Consider the following 25942-nt stretch of genomic DNA (forward strand, 5'->3'; position numbering starts at 1 on the left):
TGCTGTGAGGTTACCCCAGAAAGTACCCCAGGCTTGTGAGGTATGATATTCCCTGGGGGTCATCATTACCTGCACATCTCATTCTTACACTGTCAGGGGGCTGCTGTGAGGTTACCCCAGAAAGTACCCCAGGCTTGTGAGGAGTGATATTCCCTGGGGTCATCATTACCTGCACATCTCATTCTTACACTGTCAGGTGCTGCTGTGAGGTTACCCCAGAAAGTACCCCAGGCTTGTGAGTTGTGATATTCCCTGGGGTCATCATTACCTGCACATCTCATTCTTACATTGTCAGGTGCTGCTGTGAGTTACTCCAGAAAGTACCCCAGGCTTGTGAGTTGTGATATTCCCTGGGGTCATCATTACCTGCACATCTCATTCTTACACTGTCAGGGGGCTGCTGTGAGGTTACCCCAGAAAGTACCCCAGGCTTGTGAGGTGTGATATTCCCTGGGGGTCATCATTACCTGCACATCCCATTCTTACACTGTCAGGTGCTGCTGTGAGGTTACCCCAGAAAGTACCCCAGCCTTGTGGGGTGTAATTAATTCCCTTTTAGGGTTTCTCTGTTCCCAAATTGTGTTTATGACGGAGGAGAAGACCTCACTATCCGGAGTGTGGGCTTTCCTCAGTACTGGAGTGCCCCTGTCCGGCCATAACTTGGACCTCGTGCAATGGAAACATCCATATGAGCGCAGACGGGTTACAGAAGGGAGAAATTCACCCTCCAAAAATGTTTGAAAATGGTGGTGTCTGAAAAGCCTGAGGAGGTGGGACAGCCACTCCCTCAGCACCCCCTGATCCTCCTGCTCGCCCTCTAACCGGCCAGGCCGCAGGGGCTGCAGTGCGAGCTCCCGGCGGCCGCGGGCATCGCCTTGACGGCAGCGCTGGTTTCCCTCGGTTGTTCCCCTCCGGCACCGCAGAACGGGTCGTACGCTGGACCTGAGTCTTCTTAACGCCACTTGTGCCGCGAGTGCGTCAAACAGCTCCGGTGCCACCCGTACCTCGGCCCGACCATTTTTTTAATGCGCTGCGATGAAGATCCGTCCCGCGCTGGGTGATCAGAAGACTTCCCCGTGGAAGCAGAGCGTCTGCGTGCGGAGTGGGTGCCAGGGCTCCTGCAGACCAGTGCCCAGAACGTCACCAGCTTAGTGAACGATCGGGAAACGTCTCTTCGCACCTCTCCAAATGCCCCGGTTCCCTTGGCTTTTCTGCTTCCTTGCACATGCTGAGCGCCTTTAGGCAGAGAAATAAAAGAGACGCTAATCTCAAGCAGAGAGGGCTGGGCTGAGCTCTTGTAAGGCAGTGACGGAGCAAGCCAGACAGGGCCGGTGCTCTCTGCTCGCATCCTCCCTGCTGCCTCGCGGCCATGTGAACTGTTTCAAATTGCGCGCTCTCCGACCACAGCTCCCGGATCGTCCGCCCCAGCCGTCACTTCCTCAACCTGTCAGATGTTCGCCTGTTTCATTCATTCTAAGGTAAACCAAATCGGGGCCTCTTTCCATGCCACAAAGACGGCCTCGCCGCAGCTGGATCCTTGTGTCCCCCTGCCCCCCTGGATGGAGTTTCCTCCCCACCCGCTCCTCTGAGGTAGTAGAGGTGTGAGCCAAAGTGAAGCACAGTTTTTGTCCTTTTAATTCATACTCTACTGCCTCTAATCAAAGTGTTTCATTCCGATGTAGGGAATGTCATAGCCAAAACCAACTCCTTTTTCTCTGAGGGCCTGCTCTCCTCTTCCTTGAAGTCAGCAGATGTTGGTCCTCTTCTTAAGAAAACCAATGCTAATATCACTTAATCCAGCTATGGCCCCCACCTCCAGCTTACCCCTTCTGTCTAAAATTATGGAAAGGTTAGTGCTCACCCAGTCACAGGAAAAGTGGATTTAAGTGGGTTCCTTAATAATTCTCAGTTTCTGTCCTTGCTTTGACTCCACTTGCCTAGGGTTTGATGCAGGGGAAAAAAAAGTCCATTCAGGTGTTGCTGGACATTTTATCAGCTTTTCAAATCCTCTTACTCAATAGACGGGAATGTCTTGGTTTTCTTCGTTCTTAGTCAATTGCACTTACACAGTTAATTAACACTGATGGCCTGTCCCTTCCCCTACCCACTGACAACAGATGTCCCCCAAGGCTCCTCACTCCTGGCCTTTCCCTTCAATATTTACCTAGCGCCATTATGTTCTGCACCGCAACATCTGGATGTGTCATTTACGATCCTTGCAGATGGCATAAAAGTCTTTTTTCCTATTGTTCAAACATTTGACCAGGCTTTTAGCCTCTTATCATCTTGCCTGGCTTTGATAAAGAATTGCATGAATGGCAATAGCCTTGCCTTGAATCACCAGCAACTGCAGATTGGCTTCACTGCCTCGCACAAAATCCCTTGAATTTCCCACCCGTTTCTCGTTCGAAGGATTTTCAGTCCCAATTAAATTACAAGCCTGCAAGTTAGGGATTTGCTAGATTGTTCTTTGTCTCTTCGTGTTAATTCAGTGATTCAGTCTTTGTGCCGTAAGCTTACGCCTTTTGCGGCCATTAAAGCCAGTCCTCTCTCCACCTGTCTTTCGCGTGGTACCTCTATCTATCGCGTTCTCCTCGCTTGATTACCGTCAGGCTGTCTTTCTTGGTTTACACAAGTTCCTCACCAGGCCTCTTCAGCTTATTCAGAATTCAGCGGCTGGCTTAATAACAGGCGCGCCTTCTCGTGCACCCGTCTGACCAGCAGTAGCCACCCTCCATGGGCTGCCTAGTGGCTGGCGCATGTTATGGTTCTGATGTCTGATGGATGGAGACACTAGATGAGAGCTAGCACTCTGTTATGCTCAACTCCTGAAGTGGGAGGAATGAGCACACTGTAGTAAATAGGTGAATCCTTGGGCCGATGGCAGATGGAGCGAGGGCGAAGAGCAGACCCGAATGCAACAGTACCCCCCTTCAAAGGGTGATCTCCTCTTCAGGTACCAGGCTTAGGTTTCAAAGGATGCGCGAGGTGGAACTGATGAAGCATCTCTTTATCCAAGATATTGGTCTGAGGCTCCCAAGTGATCAAATCGGGGCCGAAACCTTCCCAAACCAGAAGGTATTCAAAATTCTTGCCTTTGTTACGAACATCCAGAATCTCTTTGATTTTGATTTCTATTTTGTCTTCTGTAATGATGACTGATGGATCTTGAGTTTCGGAAGAATCTTGCAGAGTGTTATTGATGATATCAGCAGCAATGGGTGGAGCTGCTGTGGACGTCACTGAAGGATTCAGTGGAAGTGGTGGTATAAAAGAATGTCCAAAATCCACTTCTAAAGATGACACTCCAGTAGATGTAGCTGGATGAGAGATGGTATTCAGCAGCAACGTCATAGCTGCTATGGACGTCAATGAAACTTCAACAGAAGTGGTAAGCTGATGTACGTCCAAAAACCCACTTCTGGATACTCTTCTGTTGAATGCTGGAAGAGAGATGGTGGCAACACCAGCAAAATTAACAGGCTGGTGGCTAGAGATATCGTCTTCTTTGGAATCAACAGTGCCATAGGTCTTCGGGCACGACTTCTGAGTGAACCAATCATAAAAGCTGGTAGCTAGAGATATCTTCTTTGGAACCGATGGCAGCACCAGTAATCAAACAGGCTGGTGGCTAGAGATATCGTCTTCTTTGGAATCAACAGTGCCATAGGTCTTCGGGCACGACTTCCGAGTGAACCAATCTTAAAAGCTGGTAGCTAGAGATATCTTCTTTGGAACCGATGGCAGCACCAGCAATCAAACAGGCGGGTTGCTAGAGATATCTTCTTCTTCGGAATCAACAGTGCTGTAGTCCTTCAGCATGACTTCCGAGTGAACCAATCATAACAGATATCTTAAGAAAAAGTCTGAGAAGACATTGAAGATGTAGAGCGTCATCTAGTTATGGCGAACATAGCAACCACTATGTATAACAGCAGTCAATAATGAAACTGCTGTGGATGTTGATAAGATCCTCAAGAGAAGTGGCAGTGTAAAGGAACGTCCAAAGCCCACTTCAAGTTGTGATGCAATAATGGATCTTCAAATGTGATGAATGGACTCTTCAGGTCTTCCGCAAGACGTCTGAGACAAAAGTTGCCTCCTGCCCCTGAGTCCTTCAGGGCAGGGGTCCGAACCGTCACTGGTTCAGAGATCACAGAGACAGCACGAGAGAGCAGAGGAGATATCGCTGTATGGCCCAAGAACAGTCCTCCCGCGGGACTCAGGCCCATCCATTTCCCGGACGAATAGGGCATGCAGAGACATCATGGCCTGGCTGACCACAGTACATGCACAGGCCGTGTTTCCTCCAAAATCTTCTCTCCTTTGAGGTCAAGTGACCATAACCAGGTTCCTTTGGTTCCTTTTTCTCAACAGCAGAAATTGCTGGACCCATCCGTAGTGCAGGGGCACTGGCCTGTATCAACCCAGGTAACACCTTAGGCTTGAGTTCATTCACCTTGTCTCGGAGCCGACAGTCAATCCGAGTAGCTAAGGCTATTAATTCTTCCAGCGATTCAGGTGTCTGGCGAGCGGCTAGCTCGTCTTTCAAGCGGGTATCCAGGCCTCTGCAGAAGAGAGTCTTGAGACATCTGGGGTCCCAGTGAAGTTCCGCTGCAAGAGTCTTGAATTCTATGGCAAATTCGGCTAGAGATCTGTTTCCTTGCTTCAAGTCCACCAAAGCAAATCCGGCAACAGACATACGAGCAGGGTCATCAAAACGGATTTAAACAAGACCACAAATCCTTCTATGTCCTGCAAAATAGGGTCCTTGCGTTCCCACAAGGTAGATGCCCACGACAAGGCTCTCCCATCTAGGTATGACAGGATGTAGCTGGTCTTAGAGAGGCCTGTGGGAAACAGTGAAGGTTGTAAGGCGAAATGTAAGCTGCACTGGTTCAGAAAGCCCCGAGTCTTCTGGAGTTCTCCGGAGAATCGAACAGGCGCCGCCAGTGGAACAGCTGTCTTCAAAGTTACCTGCTGTAACTGACCTTCTTGTGTAGAAGCTGTGCCTTGTATCTTCTGTGTATGAAGCTGATGAAATGCTGCAGTAAGTTTCTCCAAGGTTTCCTGCTGTTCTGAGATGCGTTGAGCCATAGCCTGCAAAGCAGAGAGGTGTGCCGGGTCCATAGGGTTACTGACATCCAATACCTTAAGCTGCATTTCCAGGAATACTGCTTCTCCAATATAAGCTGGATACACTGGAGTTAGCAATCTGTTAGGGTTTGCTCCCCCAGAGGGGAGGAGTTAGCAATCTGTATGAGTGAACTCCCCAGGAGGGAGGAGTTAGCAATCTGTTAGAGGTTTGCTTCTCCAGAGGGGAGGAGTTGGCACTCTGTTATAATCTCTGTGCTATGTTGCAATCTGTTATGATTCTGATGTCTGATGGATGGAGACACTAGATGAGAGCTAGCACTCTGTTATGCTCAGCTCCTGAAGTGGGAGGAATGAGCACACTGTAGTAAATAGGTGAATCCTTGGACCGATGGCAGGTGACAGCGCCCCCAGGAAGATATCCTGAGAGGGACCACCGGCTAGGCTGGAGTATGGAGATAGACACAGACAGTTTTTATTAGACATTAAGTAGAACCACCAGAGGTGGCAGTAGTGAGCTGATGTGCCCGGCAGGGCTGAAATCCCTCAGATACTGGAACTGCGATCCCAGGGTTGCTGAGCTGTAAGGAGAGACTATTGGTAGTGAGTAGACAGGGTATGCTGTGTACATATCCAGAAGTAGATGACAATCTCACATAGAATCTTAAAGAGGCTCAGTAGCTGGAAAGAGTTAGGCCCTCGAGGAGCGAGTACCTGGTTCCAGGGAAAGCTCTGAGAGAGCGATGGTAACTCACAAATGTCTGTATCTGCGAGAGCTTCCAGGCAGTAGAGAATCTTCAGAGTCTTCAGGAACATGGGCCCTCGAGGAGCGAGTATCGGTTTCTATCTGCAATCTGAAATAGAGAAAAGAGAACGAGGCCCCCGAGGAGCGGGTACCCCTGGTAAGTCCGAGGAGGCAGAGTAGATTGGACGAATCCGTAGAAGTCCGTCCTTGTCCTTGCTAACTCGAGTAGTCAGCGTAAGTTAAGACCTTTTATGTTGGAAGCGGATGACGTCAATACAGGGGGACGCCCCTGAGGTTCGCGCCCTTGCTGGTACATACTTCGGAGCACGCGCCCTACGTCATCAGGAGCATGGTAGATCCGCAGCGTCGAGCGGGTCCAGGGACGCCGGGGAGAAGCGGCATGGAGACGCCGCGGGAGCAAGCCGTCCATCAGGCCCGGAGGGAGTCGCCATAGAGGTAGAGAGGGTGGAGCGAGGGCGAAGAGCAGGCCCGAACGCAACATCATGCAGTGGTGGAAACAGAGAGAGAAATGAGAAAGAGGAGAAGGGATAGGAAAAGAGAGCATAGGTGGAGAGAGGAGAGGGGCGGGGCAGGGAGAAGGGGCAGAAAGAAAGAGGAGAGGTCGGGCAGGGAAAAGGGGCAAAAAGAAAGAGGAGAGGGTCAGGCAGGGAGAAGGGGTAGTCCCCTTGTAACACAACAACAAATGCAGCAACCAACTCAGCCCTTCTCAGCCCTCCTCTTCCTTCCTGCACCCATCCCTTCTTCTCAGTCCCTCCTCTTCCTTCCTGCAACCCATCCCCCTTCTTCTCAGCCCCTCCTCTTCCTTCCTGCCCTCATCTCCTTCTTCTCAGCCCTCTCCTTCATTCCTGCACTCATCCCCTTCTTCTCAGCCCCCCCTCTTCCTTCCTGCTCCATTCCCCTTCTTCTCATCCCTCCTCTTCATTCCTCCACTCATCCCCTTCTTCTCAGCCCCCTCCTCTTCCTTCCTGCTCCATTCCCCTTCTTCTCATCCCTCCTCTTCATTCCTCCACTCATCCCCTTCTTCTCAGCCCCTCCTCTTCCTTCCTCCACTCATCTCCTTCTCAGCCCTCCTCTTCCTTCCTGCACTCATCCCCTTCTTCTCAGCCCCTCCGCTTTATCCTGCACTCATCCCCTTCTTCTCAGCCCCCTCTTCTTCCTTCCTGCACCCATCCCCTTCTTCTCAGCCCCCTCCTCTTCCTTCCTGCACTCATCCCTTTCTTCCAGCCCCCTCCTCTTCCTTCCTGCACCATTCCTCTTCTTCCAGCCCCCTCCTCTTTCTTCCTGCAGTCATCCCTTTCTTCCAGCCCCCTCCTCTTCCTTCCTGCACCCATCCCCTTCTTCTCAACCCCTCCTCTTTCTTCCTGCACTTATCTCCTTTATCTCAGCCCCCTCTTCCTTTCTGCACCCATCCCCTTCTTCTCAGCACCTCCTCTTCCTTCCTGAACCATTCCCCTTCTTCTCAGCCCCCTCCTCTTCCTTCCTGTACTCATCCCTTTCTTCCAGCCCCCTCCTCTTCCCTCCTGCACCATTCCCCTCCTTCCAGCCCCCTCCTCTTCCTTCCTGCACTCATCCCTTTCTTCCAGCCCCCTCCTCTTCCTTCCTGCACCCATCCCCTTCTTCTCAACCCCTCCTCTTTCTTCCTGCACTTATCTCCTTCATCTCAGCCCCCTCTTCTTCCTTTCTGCACCCATCCCCTTCTTCTCAGCCCCTCTTCTTTATCCTGCACTCATCTCCTTCTTCTCAGCCCCCTCCTCTTCCTTCCCACACCCATCCCCTTCTCAGCCCCCTCCTCTTCCTTCCTGCACTCATCCCTTTCTTCCAGCCCCTTCTCTTCCTTCCTGCACCATTCTCCTTCGTCCAGCCCCCTCCTCTTTCTTCCTGCAGTCATCCCCTTCTTTTCAACCCCTCCTCTTTCTTCCTGCACTTATCGCCTTCATCTCAGCCCCCTCTTCTTCCTTTCTGCACCCAACCCCTTCTTCTCAGCTCCTCCTCTTCCTTCCTGCACTCATCCCCTTCTTCTCAGCCCCCTCCTCTTATTTCCTGCACCCATCCACTTCTTATCAGCCCCTCTACTTCTTTCCTGCACCCATCCCCTTCTCAGCTCCCTCCTTTTCCTTCCTGCACCCATCCCATTCTTCGCAGCCCCTCCTCTTCTTTCCTGCACTCATCTCCTTCTTCTCAGCCCCTTCCTCTTTCTTCCTGCACCCATCCCCTTCTTCTCAGCCCCCTCCTCTTCCTTCCTGCACCCATTTCCTTCTTCTCAGCCCCTCCTCTTCCTTCCTGCACTCATCCCCTTCTTCTCAGCCCCCTCCTCTTCCTTCCTGCACTCATTTCCATCTTTTCAACCCCCTCCTCTTTCTTCCTGCACCCATCCCCTTCTTCTCAGCCCCCTCCTCTTCCTTCCTGCACTCATCTCCTTCTTCCTAGCCCTCCTCTTCCTTCCTGCACCCATCCCCTTCTTCGCAGCCCCTCCTCTTCTTTCCTGCACCCATCCCCTTCTTTTCAGCCCCTCATCTTTATCCTGCACTCATCTTCTTCTTCTCAGCCCCCTCTTCTTCCTTCCTGCACCCATCCCCTTCTTCTCAGCACCTCCTCTTCCTTCCTGCACCCTTCCCCTTCTTCTCAGCCCCCTCCTCTTCCTTCCTTCACTCATCTCCTTCATCTCAGCCCCCTCTTCTTCCTTCCTTTACCCATCCCCTTCTTCTCAGCCCCTCCTCTTCCTTCCTGCACCCATCTCCTTCTTCTCAGCCCCTCCTCTTCCTTCCTGCACTCATCGTCTTCTTCTCAGTCCCCTTGTCTTCCTTCCTGCACCCATCCCCTTCTTCTCAGCACCTCCTCTTCCTTCGTGCACTCATCCCCTTCTTCTCAGCCCCTCCTCTTCATCCTGCAGTCATCTCCTTCTTCTCAGCCCTCTCTTCTTCCTTCCTGCACCCATCCCTTTCTTCTCAGCCCCTCCTCTTCCTTCCTGCACTCATCTCCTTCTTCTCAGACCCCTCCTCTTCCTTCCTGCACTCATCCACTTCTTCTCAGCCCCTCCTCTTCCTTCCTGCACCCATCCCTTTCTTCTCAGACCCCTCCTCTTCCTTTCTGCACTCATCCCCTTCTTCTCAGTCCCTCCTCTTCCTTCCTGCACTCATCCCCTTCTTCTCAGTCCCCCCTCTTCCTTCCTGCACTCATCCACTTCTTCTCAGCCCCTCCTCTTCCTTCCTGCACTCATCCCTTTCTTCCAGCCCCTCCTCTTCCTTCCTGCACCATTCCCCCCAGCCCTATCTAAACCCCCCTACCTTTGTTGCACAAGTTACGCCTGCCCGAGGCCGACGTAACTTGCGCGTGCTAGGCCGGCCGCCGGCACGACATGGTCGAGTCCGGGGGCTTGTCCCCTTCTTCCAGCCCCCTCCTCTTTCTTTCTGCACCCTTCTTCATCTTCTCAGCTCCTTTCTCTTCCTTTCTGCACCCATTCCCTTCTTCTCAGCCCCTACTCTTTCCGAGAGAGTAAATAACCGATTCACATTTACCCATTCTAGGCCTCTCATGATTTTAAAGACCTCTATCACATCCTCCCTCAGCCGTCTCTTCTCCAAGCTGAAAAGTCCTAACCTCTTCAGCCTTTCCTCATAGGGGAGCTGTTCCATCCCCTTTATCATTTTGGTTGCCCTTCTCTGTACCTTCTCCATTGCAATTATATCTTTTTTGAGATGCGGCGACCAGAATTGTACACAGTATTCAAGGTGTGGTCTCACCATAGAGCGATACAGAGGCATTATGACATTTTCCATTTTATTAACCATTCCCTTCCTAATAATTCCCAACATTCTGTTTGCTCTTTTGACTGCTGCAGCACACTGAGCCGACGATTTCAATGTGTTATCCACTATGACGCCTAGATCTCTTTCTTGGGTTGTAGCACCTAATATGGAACCTAACTTCGTGTAACTACAGCAAGGGTTATTTTTCCCTATATGCATCACCTTGCACTTATCCACATTAAATTTCATCTGCCATTTGGATACCCAATTTTCCAGTCTCGCAAGGTTCACCTGCAATTTATCACAATCTGCTTGTGATTTAACTACTCTGGATTATTTTGTATCATCTGCAAATTTGATAACCTCACTCGTCGTATTCCTTTCCACAACCTTTATATATATATATATTGAAAAGCACCGGTCCAAGTACAGATCCATGAGGCACTCCACTGTTTACCCTTTTCCACTGAGAAAATTGACCATTTAATTCTACTCTCTGTTTCCTGTCTTTTAACCAGTTTGTAATCCATGAAAGGACATCGCCTCCTATCCCATGACTTTTGCCAAATGCCTTCTGAAAATCCAAATACACTACATCTACCGGTTCACCTTTATCCACATGTTTATTAACCCCTTTAAAAAAATGAAGCCGATTTGTTAGGCAAGACTTTCCTTGGGTAAATCCATGTTGACTGTGTCCCATTAAATCATGTCTTTCTATATGTTCTGTGATTTTGATCTTGAGAATAGTTTCCACTATTTTTCCCGGCACTGAAGTCAGGCTCACTGGTCTATAGTTTCCTGGATAGCCCATGGAGCTCTTTTTAAATATTGGGGTTACATTGGCCACCCACCAGTCTTCAGGTACAATGTATGATTTTAATGATAGGTTACAAATTTTAACTAATAGATCTGAAATTTCATTTTTGAGTTCCTTCAGAACCCTAGGATGCATACCATCCGGTCCAGGTGATTTGCTACTCTTTAGTTTGTCAATCTGGCCTACTACATCTTCCAGGTTCACAGTGATTTAATTCAGTTTGTCTGACTCATCACCCCTGAAAACCATCTCCGGAACTGGTATCTCCCCAACATCCTCATTAGTAAACACGGAAGCAAAGAATTCATTTAGTCTTTCTGCAATGGCCTTATCTTCCCTAAGAGCCCCTTTAACCCCTCTGTCATCTAACTATCCAAGTGACTCCCTCACAGGTTTCTTGCTTCGGATATTTTTTTAAAAGTTTTTATTATGAGTTTTTGAGGGACTAGAAGGAGAGCACCTTGGGCAGGGTAAAAAATGGAGGAAGATGCTAGGTAGAGGGTGAGGGTAGAGAGCAAGAGGGTTGCTGTTGGATGGAGCTGCCACTGCCAGTAGGAAAGTCAGTGGAGGGGGGGGGGGGGGAGGGCAGTTGAAGGTTCTCCCAGGGTGCCGGATACCCTTTTGTACAGAACACATTCATTTGCCTTTCCTAGCAGACTCCTGCACCTCCCTAACCTTCCTCCTCCCTCCTCCCTCTCTATTCTGTCCTGTGAGCTCCTAGAGTCATTGAGTTCCAGCAGCCTCTCCCCTTCTACAAACACACAGCCCTTCAGTGCTGAATTCCCACAGTGTCCCGTCCACGTCGGCAGGAGAACGCACTGACCTGCCCACCTGTGTCACACGGCCGAAGCGGAGCTCCACACCCAGGCTTCACACTTACGCCGTGCACCTGAGCGGCTCCCTCTGCAGCGCAGCCTGGCTGCCTCTCGCTGCTGGACACTGCTTCCCTTCCTGCCACGTGCCTCTCGCTGCACTCTCCTGGTGAGTAGGGTGATAGGATGGTTTCTCCTTTCTGAGTTCACAGAGACCGCGGGCTTCGGTTCCTGTCATCTTTGCTTCAGCAGAGTTTAGAAGGCAAGTTGCTCAGTTGTGACCAGTGACTTTGGATCAGTGCCTCCAGTGTTCTGACATAGAAAAAAGAGAGAAAACACTGTGGTGGGGTGGAGATAAGGGAGGATTAGCACGCCTGGGATTTGCTCTATAATGAAGGCTTTGATTTTTCAGGCATTCATGAATAGAGCTTTAAAAGCAGACTTCCCCAGAGAGCTGCTGTCAGATTTATCACAATACAAGGTGCATTTTGATTATGGCAAAGTATTGCAATAGCAGGAGGTGCTGCAGTGCAGGGGTGGGGTGTATTGGCAGTGCTGGATAAGGGGGTCTCAATACTGGAATACCAGGAGGTGCTGCAGTGAATAGTGAGGTGCATTGGCAGTGCTGTGTATGGGGTTCTCAATACTGGAATACCAGGAGGTGCTGCAGTGCAGGGGTGAGGTGTATTTGCAGTGCTGTGTATGGGGGCTCAATACTGGAATAGCAGGCAGTGCTGCAGGGCAGGAGTGAGGTTATTGGCAGAGCTGTGTATGGGGGTCTCAGTACTGGAATAGCAGGAGGTGCTGCAGTGCAGGAGTGAGGTGTATTGGCAGTATTGTGTGTGGGGTTCTCAATACTGGAATAGTAAGAGGTGCTGCAGTGCAGGAGTGAGGTGTATTGCAGTACTGTGTGTGGGGTTCTTAATACTGGAATAGCAGGAGGTGCTGCAGTGCAGGATATTGGCAGTGCTGTGAATCGGGGTCTCAGTACTGGAATAGTAGGAGGGGCTGCAGTGCAGGGGTGAGGTGTATTGGCAGTGCTGTGTGTGGTGTTCTCAATACTGGAATAGCAGGAGGTACTGCAGTGCAGGGGTGAGGTGTATTTGCAGTGCTGTTTATGGGGGTCTCAATACTAGAATAGCAGGCAGTCCTGCAGGGCAGGAGTGAGGTTATTGGCAGTGCTGTGTATGGGGGGTCTCAGTATTGGAATAGCAGGAGATGCTGCAGTGAGGAGTGAGGTGTATTAGCAGTGCTGTGTATGGGGGTCTAAGTACTGTAATAACAGGAGGTGAGGCAGTACAGGGGTGAGGAGTATTGGCAGTGCTGTGTGTGTCTGTGTATGTTTGTGGAGTGTCTCAGTACTGGAAAAGTTGAAGTGCAGTGGCAGAGCTGTGTATGAGTCTCTACCGGAAGAGCAGACGGTGCTGCAGGGCAGGAGTGAGGTACAGTGGCAGAGGTATGCATAGGGTCTCAGTACTGAAACAGCAGGGGCAGGATACCGATATCCTGGAGGAGAGCCTGACAATCTGATAGGAGAGTAAAGCCTTCGTATATTCTGTTTGCCACCTCCTCGTCTCCTTTCCCAAGGTACGGTTTGGCACACAAGCAAGTGACTGGAGACTGCTTCTCAGATGACTATGTGTTTAGTAACAGTCAAGTTATGATTCTAAGGTACACCCTTACCTGACACAAAGAATTCATTGTTCTACAGACAACAGAATTTATGGACTAAGAAATTACTTCCAGAGAGAGCCCAGCTAATCCTAGCTCTGTCACTGACTCTCTGTGTGACCCACTTTATCCCCTTGTACTGCAGTTCTAATCTCAGCTCTGTCACTTACTCTTCTCTGGGACCCTGGGGTGAGTTTATCTCCCTGTGCCTCAGTTCTAATCCCAGCTCTGTCATTGACTTGCTGTGTGACCCTGGGATGAGTCACTTTATCTCCCGTGCCTCAGCTCTAATCCCAGCTCTGACACTGACTCTCTGTGTGGCCCTGGGGTGAGTCACTTTAACTCCCTGTGCCTCAGTTCTAATCCCAGCTCTGTCATTGACTTGCTGTGTGACCCTGGGATGAGTCACTTTATCTCCCGTGCCTCAGCTCTAATCCCAGCTCTGACACTGACTCTCTGTGTGGCCCTGGGGTGAGTCACTTTATCTCCCTGTGCCTCAGTTCTAATCCCAGCTCTGTCATTGACTTGCTGTGTGACCCTGGGATGAGTCACTTTATCTCCCGTGCCTCAGCTCTAATCCCAGCTCTGACACTGACTCTCTGTGTGGCCCTGGGGTGAGTCACTTTAACTCCCTGTGCCTCAGCTCTAGTCCCAGCTCTGACACTGACTCTCTGTGTGGCCCTGGGGTGAGTCACTTTATCTTCCTGTGCCTCAGTTCTAATCCCAGCTCTGACACTGACTCTCTGTGTGACCCTGGGGTGAGTCACTTTATCTCCCTGTGCCTCAATTCTAATCCCAGCTCCATCAGTGACTCTCTGTGTGATGCTGGGATGTGTCACTTTATCTCCCTGTGCCTCAGTTCTAATCCCAGCTCTGTCACTGACTCTCTGTGTGATGCTGGGGTGAGTCACTTTATCTGCCTGTGCCTCAGCTCTAATCCCAGCTCTGTCACTCACTCTCTGTGTGACCCTGGGGTGAGTCACTTTATCTCCCTGTGCCTCAGTTCTAATCCCAGCTCCGTCAGTGACTCTCTGTGTGACCCTGGGGTGAGTCACTTTATCTGCCTGTGCCTCAGCTCTAATCCCAGCTCTGTCACTGACTCTCTGTGTGACCCTGGGGTGAGTCACTTTATCTCCCTGTGCCTCAGTTCTAATCCCAACACCGTCAGTGACTCTCTGTGTGACCCTGGGGTGAGTCACTTTATCTCCCTGTGCCTCAGTTCTAAGCCCAGCTCTGTCACTGACTCTGTGTGACCTTGGGGGAGTCACTTTATCCCCTTGTGCCTCAGTTCTAATCCCAGCTCTGCCACTGACTCTCTGTGTGACCCTGGGGTGAGTCACTTTATCTACTTGTGTCTCAGTTCTAATCCCAGCTCTGTCACTGACTCTCTGTGTGACCCTGGGGTGAGTCACTTTCTCCCTGTGCCTCAGTTCTAATCCCAGCTCTGTCACTGACTCTCTGTGTGACCCTGGGGTGAGTCACTTTATCTCCCTGTGCCTCAATTCTAATCCCAGCTCTGTCACTGACTCTCTGTGTGACCTGGGATGAGTCACTTTATCTCCCTGTGCCTCAGTTCTAATCCCAGCTCTGTCACTGTCTCTCTGTGACCCTAGGGTGAGTCATTTTATCTCCCTGTGCCTCAGTTCTAATCCCAGCTCCGTCAGTGACTCTCTGTGTGACCCTGGGGTGAGTCACTTTATCTCCCTGTGCCTCAGCTCTAATCCGTTTTGGCACTGAGTGTGAGTTACGTCGGAGCTCTCCATGTGTGCTGAGATCCTCTGATTGGAAAACAACAACAACTGCTTGAAAGCAATTACATAAAAGCAGTCACTTGTTCATAATTTGAATGCAGTGACGTAAGTGGTGTCACATAGAGGGGAGTACTGCATGGGGCCAGCACTGCGCCAGTAATGCAGTGAGGGAAGCTGAACTGCTTAGGAAGAAAGCACTGCACAAGGCTGACATTGTCCCAGCAATGCAGCAACATGTTAGTGAGGAGGGAATTCATTGCCAGAGGCTGTGGTTACTGCAGTTAGTGTAACTGGGTTTAAAAAAGGCTTGGATATGTTCCTGCAGGAGAAGTCCATTACCTGCTATTATTCAATAAGGGACAGCAGCTTGGGATCTTCTTAGTGTTTGGGTAATTGCCAGGTTCTTATGGCCTGGATTGGCCACTGTTGGAAACAGGATGCTGGGCTTGATGGACCCTTGCTCTGACCCAGTATGGCATGTTCTTATGTTCTTATGAAGTGCTGCACGGATCAAGCAATACTGCAATAATGCAGTGAGAGAAGCTTTGACACCAGGAGGCTCAGCCTTGCCTCAGTCTTGTAAATCCTAAGAAATGTGACCATTGCCCTGTGAATAATCAGATGTCTTCTCTGTTTCCAGGGGCTTCTTGTGGTATCATGGAGTTGAGTGGGGACAGCAGTGATGCAGGGCACTGCGGCAGGTTGTGAATATCCCTACCACTCCAGTACAAGAAAATGAGGAGTCTCTTACGAGCCAGTCGGGGAGAGGCAGCCCTTCATGTCCTGCTGCAGACCGGATCCGCGGGTGCCAGGCAGTAAGGCGGGCTGCTCTCTCCCACCCCTTTCATGGCTTATGCCTATGGGAGGGCACCTGGCATCCTGAAATTAGCAGGGACTGTTACCTGCCCCTGCTGAGAGGAGGGGGAGCTTGCACCGCTGCTGTCTGTGGTGCAGCTTTTCTGTAGCAGGCATACCATTGTAACTCTCACACACACTCACACTCACACACACACTCACACTCACACAGTCACACACACTCACACTCATACACCCTCACACACTCACACTCATACACACACACCCACACTCATACACACTCACACTCACACACCCTCACACACCCTCACACACCCTCACACTCACACACCCTCACACACCCTCACCCTCACACAGTCACACACACTCAGACACACCACACACACAAACACACACACACACAGACACACTCATACACACACACAGTCTCACACACACTAACACACACTCACACAGTCACACACACACTCACATACACACACACAGTCACACACACACACACACACTCACACACAGTCACACTCATACACACACACACAGAAACACACACAGTCACACACACACACAGTCACACACCACACACAGTCACACACACACAATCACACACACACACTCACACACACACACACTCACACACACACAGTCACACACTCACACAGTCTCACACACACTAACACACACACGGTGTCTCACACACACACACACACACACACACACACACACAGTCACACACCACACACACATACTCACACAGTCTCACACACACTAACACACACACGGTCTCACACACACACACACACACACACAGTCACACACCACACACACATACTCACACACTCACACATACACACACACACACACTGTCACACTCACACACACAGAGACACCTGATAAAGCTCCCCAGATGACGATTCAGTGCAGCAAGCCTTACTACGGTTTTATGTAGCTTTTTATTTTTTTAACCAGAAGTTTCCAAGGTCCCCGTGACATGATCCTTTCACCTGAGCTAAAGAGCACCATTTGAAATAAAAAAAGAAAAATCTGGCTCCAGCAGAGATGTCTGAAAGCAGCGCTTATACACATGGCTCAGCTCCACCAAGCTTTAGAAAGATTCACTGCAGTAACACAAATATCTTCTTTCTTTGGTCAGGAGTGGCCCTGTACAAACTCAAAGCAACCTGCTGTCCGGCAGCCAGCTCAAGTGACTTCTCGCCCCCTCTTCTGCATCCTGTAGTAAAGGCTGTTGGCGCCATCTGCAGGTGGGGTTCTGTTAAGCGCCCGAGCTCTCCCGGCTGCTGCATTCTGACAGCCACCGAGCCTTCACCAGCCCTTGAGCGCCTTTTGCACCTGTGGGTTCCCCGTGCATTTGGGCGCTACGGATGCACAATTCTCTCCTAGCGAGCCCTTTTTTTTACGCAGCCCCCTCAGTTAAATATGGCGTCGGGCGCCCAGGCGGATGTGCGGCATGGGCCTCGGATGGATGGTCGGCCCGAGCTTTGACGCAGCATTTCTCGGGGAACACATCGGCAATGCTCGTTCTGTGCACCAGTCATTAAAGGATTAAAGAAACAAGAACAAATAGGCAGCCCCCTTCATTTTATACTTCTTTCCATGCATCTGCTTGAAAGGTGCATTCGCTTCAATTAACTGAGAAAGGATTGCCCTCCTGCCCTACCTCTGAAGCAGCCGTCTCCAGATATCAGGTGCAGTCAGGGCTGGGTCACTACATACAAGTGTTCGCAAAACCAAAAATGCTGCATCTACCTCTCCAGACCCCCCTAACTATAATTGGACCATACTCCTCAGTTAGCTCTGACTGGGTGTAAAAATTTAGGAAGAATTGATAATTTGATAACAATAATATTTTATAATCCCTAAGGAGATTCTCACTTCCTGTTCACACCCCGGATCAGCCCAGGCGAGTGGGTTTATGCCTCCCTACCAGCAGATGGAGACAGAGTACAGAAACCTTTCAGGCACTGCTGCATAACCGAGAGCGCCACCTGCAGTCCCTCAGTAATCTCTCTGTCTCCAGCAGGTGGCAGAGGTGCAAACCTGCAGCCTGACAGAAGTTAAAAAAAAAAAAGAAAAAAGAAAAGTAAAAGGTTTTTAAGGTTAGAATAAGAAAGGAGACAGAGTTCAGGGCAAGAGACGCACCCTGAGGTGTAGGCACCTTCGTGGGCCATCCTTCAGGTACAGCCGAGGGGTTGGTGATCCCTGACTGGCCTCTGCCCACGACATCCAGAGGGACTGATAGCCAGGGGCCTGGCTTCCTCGCTCCTTCCGAGGCCTCCTCTCCCACCGTCGCCCAGATTCAGGGTTTCTTTGATCCAGGCCCGCTGTACCGTTAAGCAGCGCCCTGAAGGAATGGACGTCTGGTGTGGGGGAGCTGATAGCCATGAGCAGAGTGAGTATCAGCTCCTTCCTAGCTGCGGGGCTTTGCTGGAAGGGCGTTTATGCTGGCGGCAGAGCTTCCTGGCGCGCACCACTGCAGGCCCCGCTTAACCGCGCAGCGCACGAGCCTCGCGCGCAGTGCGCGGCTCGTGCGCTGGCTTCTCAGTGCAGGGGATGGTGCGAGGCTCGCGCTGCACCTTCCTTGGCGGCTTAATTCGGCGGCGCTCTGCAAGGACCGTGCCGCCGAGGTGGGGAGAGGGGGATCCTCCACGCAGGCGGGCCAGCGGCAAGCGAAGCTCCGGACCGGCAGAGCCCTCAGCGGAGGCTCCTGGGGGGGGGAGGAGTGAGAATGCAATGCAAGGGCTCCTCGGCGCAGGAGGGGAAACAGGCTCTTTCCAGGGAGTCCCCTTCCCCACTTCCTCCCATGGTACAGGGGACACCAGCGTGCAGGCAGAGGAATCCGCAGATCCGGGAGATTTTTCGTTGGATTTTATCCTGCTCCTTCACAAGGCCTGTTTGGCTAGGAAGAGAGCAGGGGGTGGGGGGGGGGGGGGGAAGCAGCTCCTGGACCAGCAGTGGCACCAACCTCCCACGAGAGCTGGGGGGGTCTGGGGCTTCACTCAGGCGCCTGGGCCTCGGATGAGGTTCCCTGGTACGGGGGGAGGGCGATTCTGACGATTCACCGACTCGCATGGCCCACAGGGACTCGGTGAGTGAGGGACCCGTGCACGGGCCATCCTGGTGCCGGTCCAGGGACCGGGGATCCGGATATTGAGCCAGATGCCAACAAGGATGGCCCTGACCCGGAGGAGATTCCGCTGGCAGAAAGGGATGACCCCTTTAAGGGGAAGCTTTCATTCGGGGAAGATCCTGAGCAGCTGATGAAACATCTGGGAGAGTCGAATGCCGGAGGATAAAGGGAGTTTTCAGGCCCGTCCCTGCTTCAGGGGTCGAGGGGGGGCCGTGCAGGCTGAGGATAGAAGCAGATCTCGGGAAGGCTGCAGTCCTTTCCGTACAAACCTGCAGGGAATCTTCCCGTCAGGAGACCGAAGGAGGAAAGTCCACTCCATGAGGTCAGGATGCTCCACGCCTCTGTACAGCTGAGGGCAGAAGGTTAGCCCACTTTTACGGGGAGTGGATCAAGGTCACATCCTGGTCACCGCTTCTCAAAAAAGATCCAGTTGCACTGGAGAAGGCACAGAGAAGGGCAACCAAAATGATAAAGGGGATGGAACAGCTTCCCTATGAGGAAAGACTGAAGAGGTTAGGACTTTTCAGCTTGGAGAAGAGACGGCTGAGGGGGGATATGATAGAGGTGTTTAAAATCATGAGAGGTCTGTTGGATTTTATAATTTACCTCCCCTGTTGGTTGTTCTGAGACTGTTACTGCTACTTAACACTTCTTTAGCGCTGCTCGACGTATGCAGTACTGCACAAACAACATATAGGAGACAGCACCTGCTCCGTAGAGCTTACAGTCTGTTATAATGGAGGTTTCCTGTTGCTGGCTGATCTACCCGGGTCTCTTTAGCAATATCTAACATTGCTGCCCGTATAATAATTCAAACAGGGAAAGGTCTGCTGAGGCCTGGTCAATTTCCCTAACTGCAAACATTGAGTAGGGTAGAAGGCCGTGCGCCTGCTCTTAATCCCTTTCTCGGCCTAGTTCTGCAGCTTCTGTTAAATCTCTCAGTGACCTTCACACTTTGCAGCTGGTGCGTTGAGGTTCTTGTAAGTAGGGATGTGAATCGTGTCCTCGATCGTCTTAACGATCGATTTCGGCTGGGAGGGGGAGGGAATCGTATTGTTGCCGTTTGGGGGGGTAAAATATCGTGAAAAATCGTGAAAAATCGTTAAAAAATCGAAAAATCGAAAAATCGAAAAACCGGCACATTAAAACCCCCTAAAACCCACCCCCGACCCTTTAAATTAAATCCCCCACCCCCAAATAACTTAAATAACCTGCGGGTCCAGCGGCGGTCCAGAACGGCAGCGGTCCGGAACGGGCTCCTGCTCCTGCATCTTGTCGTCTTCGGCCGGCGCCATTTTCCAAAATGGCGCCGAAAAATGGCGGCGGCCATAGACGAAAAAGATTGGACGGCAGGAGGTCCTTCCGGACCCCCGCTGGACTTTTGGCAAGTCTCGTGGGGGTCAGGAGGCCCCCCACAAGCTGGCCAAAAGTTCCTGGAGGTCCAGCGGGGGTCAGGGAGCGATTTCCCGCCGCGAATCGTTTTCGTACGGAAAATGGCGCCGGCAGGAGATCGACTGCAGGAGGTTGTTCAGCGAGGCGCCGGAACCCTCGCTGAACGACCTCCTGCAGTCGATCTCCTGCCGGCGCCATTTTCCGTACGAAAACGATTCGCGGCGGGAAATCGCTCCCTGACCCTCGCTGGACCTCCAGGAACTTTTGGCCAGCTTGTGGGGGGCCTCCTGACCCCCACGAGACTTGCCAAAAGTCCAGCGGGGGTCCGGAAGGACCTCCTGCCGTCCAATCTTTTTCGTCTATGGCCGCCGCCATTTTTCGGCGCCATTTTGGAAAATGGCGCCGGCCGAAGACGACAAGATGCAGGAGCAGGAGCCCGTTCCGGACCGCTGCCGTTCCGGACCGCCGCTGGACCCGCAGGTTATTTAAGTTATTTGGGGGGGGTTCGGGAGGGTGGGGGATTTAATTTAAAGGGTCGGGGGTGGGTTTTAGGGGGTTTTAGTGTGCCGGCTCACGATTCTAACGATTTATAACGATAAATCGTTAGAATCTGTATTGTATTGTGTTCCATAACGGTTTAAGACGATATTAAAATTATCGGACGATAATTTTAATCGTCCTAAAACGATTCACATCCCTACTTGTAAGTAAATATCTTGAGAAGCCTTAAGTACTTCAACAGACGTAGAGTGCCCTGGCCTGTGGGCGACTCTTCAAGTATTCCCAGCCCTGGGGAAGCCTGGTGGGCGGCACAGAGGCCCCCAGTGCCCTTGCTTTGCCCGGCCATGTGGAGGGTGAATGAGGAGCTCAGTCCTCACTCAGACGTAACGCCCACCACTGTTCGGGGAGCAGCTCTGATACCTGGGCTTCTGGCCAAGGATTGTTGCCGTCATGGACTGAACTCAGTGAGTTGGGAGGGGAAGATAAAACGGGGTAAAACTCGTAAGGGAGTTTTTGAAGAGAGGCTCCCGGGGCCGTGACCCAAGGGAGTTCAGTTCCAATTGAGCTGGAAGCCCACAAGGAGCTGGAGAAACCTCTCAGGCCAGAAAAATATGAATTCTGCCGCAGCTCATTAGCTGTTGCTTTGGAAACCATGTTTCTTAGCAGAACGGCTTCTGGAAGACGAGCCGTCTTGTCCAAGAGAAGCAAAGTATATTAGTGCCGTCAAGATGACATCTTTAACGGCCACACCAGGCCCATCCTTGTTTCTTCAAGGGACATCTCCATGACGGGACAAATGGCGCCCTACAGGTGGCAGCCGGCAGTCTGGGCAGGAGGCACAGCGACATCTAACATACACTTGGGAGATTTCCTATCCAGAAATATTACCCAAAGAGCCTGTCTAGAGTCTTTTGCTACCCGTAGCTGCCTTGCAGGTGGGCGAGTGTGCGCCGGATTCATTCGCTTTTTCTGAGATCCATTGGCAGCAGAACCCATGGTGCCCCAGACAGGAGTTTGTAACAAAATTCCTCACTAAAGCATGGGAAGGAAAGCTGCAGCGCGATCTCCATTGTCCCGCTCTTCCTGGTTACTCCCTTGCTGGTCCTCCTGCTGAATCCTCCTGGTTTGCACTGAGATTTCTCTTTAGGACCCCATTTTGTCCTGGGCTCTGGGTGTTTCAGATGCCAGACAGCTGCAGTCCTGTGTATTCCAGACAATCCCACTTCACGCACCACTTGTGACCCGGCATTGGCAGTTTCCTTGCACTTCTGGTTACATTTTGTATTGGGAGGCAATAGAGGTGCCTTCAGCAGGAGTTCCAGCTAATTAAACTATGGCCTTTCTCAGAGAAAAAACCTCGAAGCTTTTAAAAAAAAGGCCTGCACATCTCCGCAGCACCTTCCTCCCCGGCCGCCATCTCGGTTCAGCTCTTCTTGCCACCCTCTCCTGCTTCCTGCAAGAGGTTTCCAAAGGCTGCTGCATGGCCACCGCGAGAGCTCTCCCCGGCCTTTCCTCTGCTGCAGGGGGAGGCATTCGCTCCGAAATGCGTAAACTCTGAGCAGCATGAAATGCCAGAGCTCTGCACACGGGAAGGGCAATCGTCAAAGAGACGTCTGTGGGAACTGTAGTGCTTTACCCGACAGAGGTGGCTTTTAAAAAAAGAATTGCACAACCGACACCCATGCAAAATTTCGTGCCCACGTGTTGCATGAGCGGGGGAGGGGGTGGAGTCTCGGGGAGTTAGGGACTCGGGTACCGAAAAGCCGGTGTAATCATGTGCAGGGAGTTTTGCTGGCCGAGCGTTCGAAGTGGATTTATGCACGAAACCCATTTTCACTGATGCGCATATTTGCCCGCTAACTCGTGCACGGTTTTGGAAAATGACCTCCATATTATCCAAGTTTTCAAACCGGCAGGAAATGCTAGAAAGCAAAACAGAACGAGGGATTGGGCCCTCCAGACTTTTCAGCTAAGTTGGATGAAATTGTTTTTATCGGGAGTTCAGGAGGGATTTGCATTCATATTCTGGAAACAACGTGGCAGACTTTTGCCCACAACGTATTTCAAAGCCTGGGGTCACTGGTGAGTTAGCTTTATAGATAATTGATTTTCTTATAGCCTCCACCATCTCCAGCTACACTAACAAAGAAATCCAGTCACAAGAATGGAAACAAGACCGCACCGGGCCCGAAGACTACTCCTCAGTGCCCTGCAGGGTCACCAGCATTTCCCCTGCAGCCAGCGGCCAAGGAAGAAGCTCTGTGGGGCTGCCAGCATTTCCCTTGCAACTGGGGGCTGAAGAAGAAGGAGAGGTCCAGACTGTGCCTGATTGTGTGTGTGAGAGAGGAAGATACTGCCTGTATATGAGTGAGAGAGCTTGCGTATGTGAGAGTGAAAGAGAGAGCCTGTGTGTGTGTGTGTGTGTGTGTGTGTGTGTGACAGAGAGGAAGATACTGCCTGTGTATGAGTGAGAGAGCTTGAGTATGTGAGAGTGAAAGAGAGAGCCTGTGTGTATGTGTGTGTGCATGTGAGAGAGCCTGTGCGCATTTGTGTGTGTGACAGAGAGGAAGATACTGCCTGTGTATGAGTGAGAGAGCTTGCGTATGTGAGAGTGAAAGAGCGAGCCTGTGTGTGTGTGCATGTGAGAGAGCCTGTGCGCATTTGTGTGTGTTGTATAATGTGTGTGTGACAGAGAGAGAGTGTTTGTGTATGTGTATCTGTATGTGTGTTTGAGAGTGAGATAGAGAGCCTGTGTGCATTTTTATATGTGTGTTTAATTATTGAATGCTCTGTTCATCATCTGATTTTACATATTTATACTTTTTATTGGTGTGGCTGATATTTTATATTTCTTGATTGTATGTGATATTTAACGAAGAATGGTGATGTTTCTTTTTTCCATTGTTGTATTGTATACAGAGTCCAGCTTGTTGTGGTTTCCAGTTCAGTTTTGTCTGCATGTTTTTATTTATACTTTATAGTCTCTTTTTCTGTACTTGGTGAGGGTCTGTCTATGTTCTGTATGTGTGGCCGGGCATGCAGTTTCTGTGTAGGTATCTAATCTATAGCAGCCTGGCTTATTCTGTTAACACAGTAACATAGTGATGACGACAGATAAAGAACAAATGGGTCCATCTAGTCTGCCCAGCAATTTGCCGTTCCGTGTTTTCCTAATAGGAGGTGTATTGATGTTTTAGGACCTGGTGTAATAATGTTTGCAGTGTTGCATTTTCGTGGGTAGGGTTAATGCCGTTTGAATCTGGCAGGTTTGTTACAGGTTCTGAGTACATTTTTTTGCAGGGTTTTGAATTATTGCACAATCTTACTGAAATGTGCTATTGTGTTGCTCTTACAGTGAGGTGACGCCAGAGTATGAATATATTTTTCTATGGCGAGTGGTAAGGGAACGTGTCCTGTTCTGCCCAGAGACGCCCCTGACATGCAGGCACAGGACTTCGCGACCATGGTGGAAAATGTTTGTAGCGGTGTCCCCTGCTCCTTATGAGCAGGGGGGTGGGGCGAATCCTGTCTCCGTATGGATGGAGGAAAGAGATGGGTGAGGAAAGAGCCATGGGACCCACGCTGGGATCAAACTCGCAGGATGCTTTCCCTGTCACGGGTCGTACAGGATGACTTCCTGATGGAAGATGCATGGGGACGTAGAATAAAGATAATTTAAAAGTTAATGTTTAAACGTGCGATGTCCCAGTTACGCATCATGATGAGTTAATTATCAAAATCTTGTGGGGAGGGAAGAGGAGGGGAGCTTTTAGGTACCCAGCAATGCATCTGGAAGACAGCGATAGGGGTGGGAAATATTCTGCAGGGATATTTCTGGCAGAAGAGTGAAAAACAATTTCAGAGTTTCATTTTGTATGGAGAGTGAAAGCCAGCACTTTGTTCTAAAGGATGGTTATAGGGATGCTCTGATCTGGCAGGGTTTTCCTGATAGAAGCGTTATTATTAGCTCTCATAACCCACGGCTCGTCTTCAGAACTCTGTTGACTCTCTTGGGTTCCTGGCTTGTTTTAAGTTGCCTGTGGACAAGTAGCAGAACTCAGGCAGCTAAAGCAAGTCTGGAAATCATGAGCAAATGCAGCAAAGGAGAGGCTAAGGACCTGAATATGTACACCCAGGAGGAGAGGAGGTGCAGGAGAGATAGGACCTGAATATGTACACCCTGGAGGAGAAGGAGGTGCAGGGGAGACAGGACCTGAATATGTACATCCTGGAGGAGAGGAGGTGCAGGGGAGATAGGACCTGAATATGTAAACCCTGGAGGAGAGGAGGTGCAGGGGAGATAGGACCTGAATATGTACCTTCTGGAAGAGAGGAAGTGCAGGGGAGATAGGACCTGAATATGTACCCCCTGGAGGAGAAGGAGGTGCAGGGGAGATAGGACCTGAATATGTACCCCCTGGAGGAGAGGAGGTGCAGGGGAGATAGGACCTGAATATGTACACCCTGGAGGAGAGGAGGTGCAGGGGAGATAGGACCTGAATATGTACACCCTGGAGGAGAAGGAGGTGCAGGGAGATAGGACCTGAATATGTACACCCTAGAAAAGAAGGAGGTGCAGGGGAGATAGGACCTGAATATGTAAACCCTGGAGGAGAAGGAGGTGCAGGGGAGATAGGACCTGAATATGTACACCCTGGAGGAGAAGGAGGTGCAGGGGAGATAGGACCTGAATATGTACACCCTGGAGGAGAGGAGGTGCAGGGGAGATAGGACCTGAATATGTACACCCTGGAGGAGAAGGAGGTGCAGGGGAGATAGGACCTGAATATGTACACCCTAGAAAAGAAGGAGGTGCAGGGGAGATAGGACCTGAATATGTAAACCCTGGAGGAGAAGGAGGTGCAGGGGAGATAGGACCTGAATATGTACACCTGGAGGAGAGGAGGTGCAGGGGAGATAGGACCTGAATATGTATGTACACCCTGGAGGAGAGGAGGTGCAGGGGAGATAGGACCTGAATATGAACATCCTGGAGGAGAGGAGGTGCAGGGGAGATAGGACCTGAATATGTAAACCCTGGAGGAGAGGAGGTGCAGGGGAGATAGGACCTGAATATGTACCTTCTGGAAGAGAGGAAGTGCAGGGGAGATAGGACCTGAATATGTACCCCCTGGAGGAGAAGGAGGTGCAGGGGAGATAGGACCTGAATATGTACCCCCTGGAGGAGAGGAGGTGCAGGGGAGATAGGACCTGAATATGTACACCCTGGAGGAGAAGGAGGTGCAGGGAAGATAGGACCTGAATATGTACACCCTGGAGGAGAGGAGGTGCAGGGGAGATAGGACCTGAATATGTACACCCTGGAGGAGAAGGAGGTGCAGGGGAGATAGGACCTGAATATGTACACCCTAGAAAAGAAGGAGGTGCAGGGGAGATAGGACCTGAATATGTAAACCCTGGAGGAGAA

This window comes from Rhinatrema bivittatum, chromosome 6 (assembly GCF_901001135.1).
Source record: "Rhinatrema bivittatum chromosome 6, aRhiBiv1.1, whole genome shotgun sequence".
NCBI classification, from domain to species: domain Eukaryota; kingdom Metazoa; phylum Chordata; class Amphibia; order Gymnophiona; family Rhinatrematidae; genus Rhinatrema; species Rhinatrema bivittatum.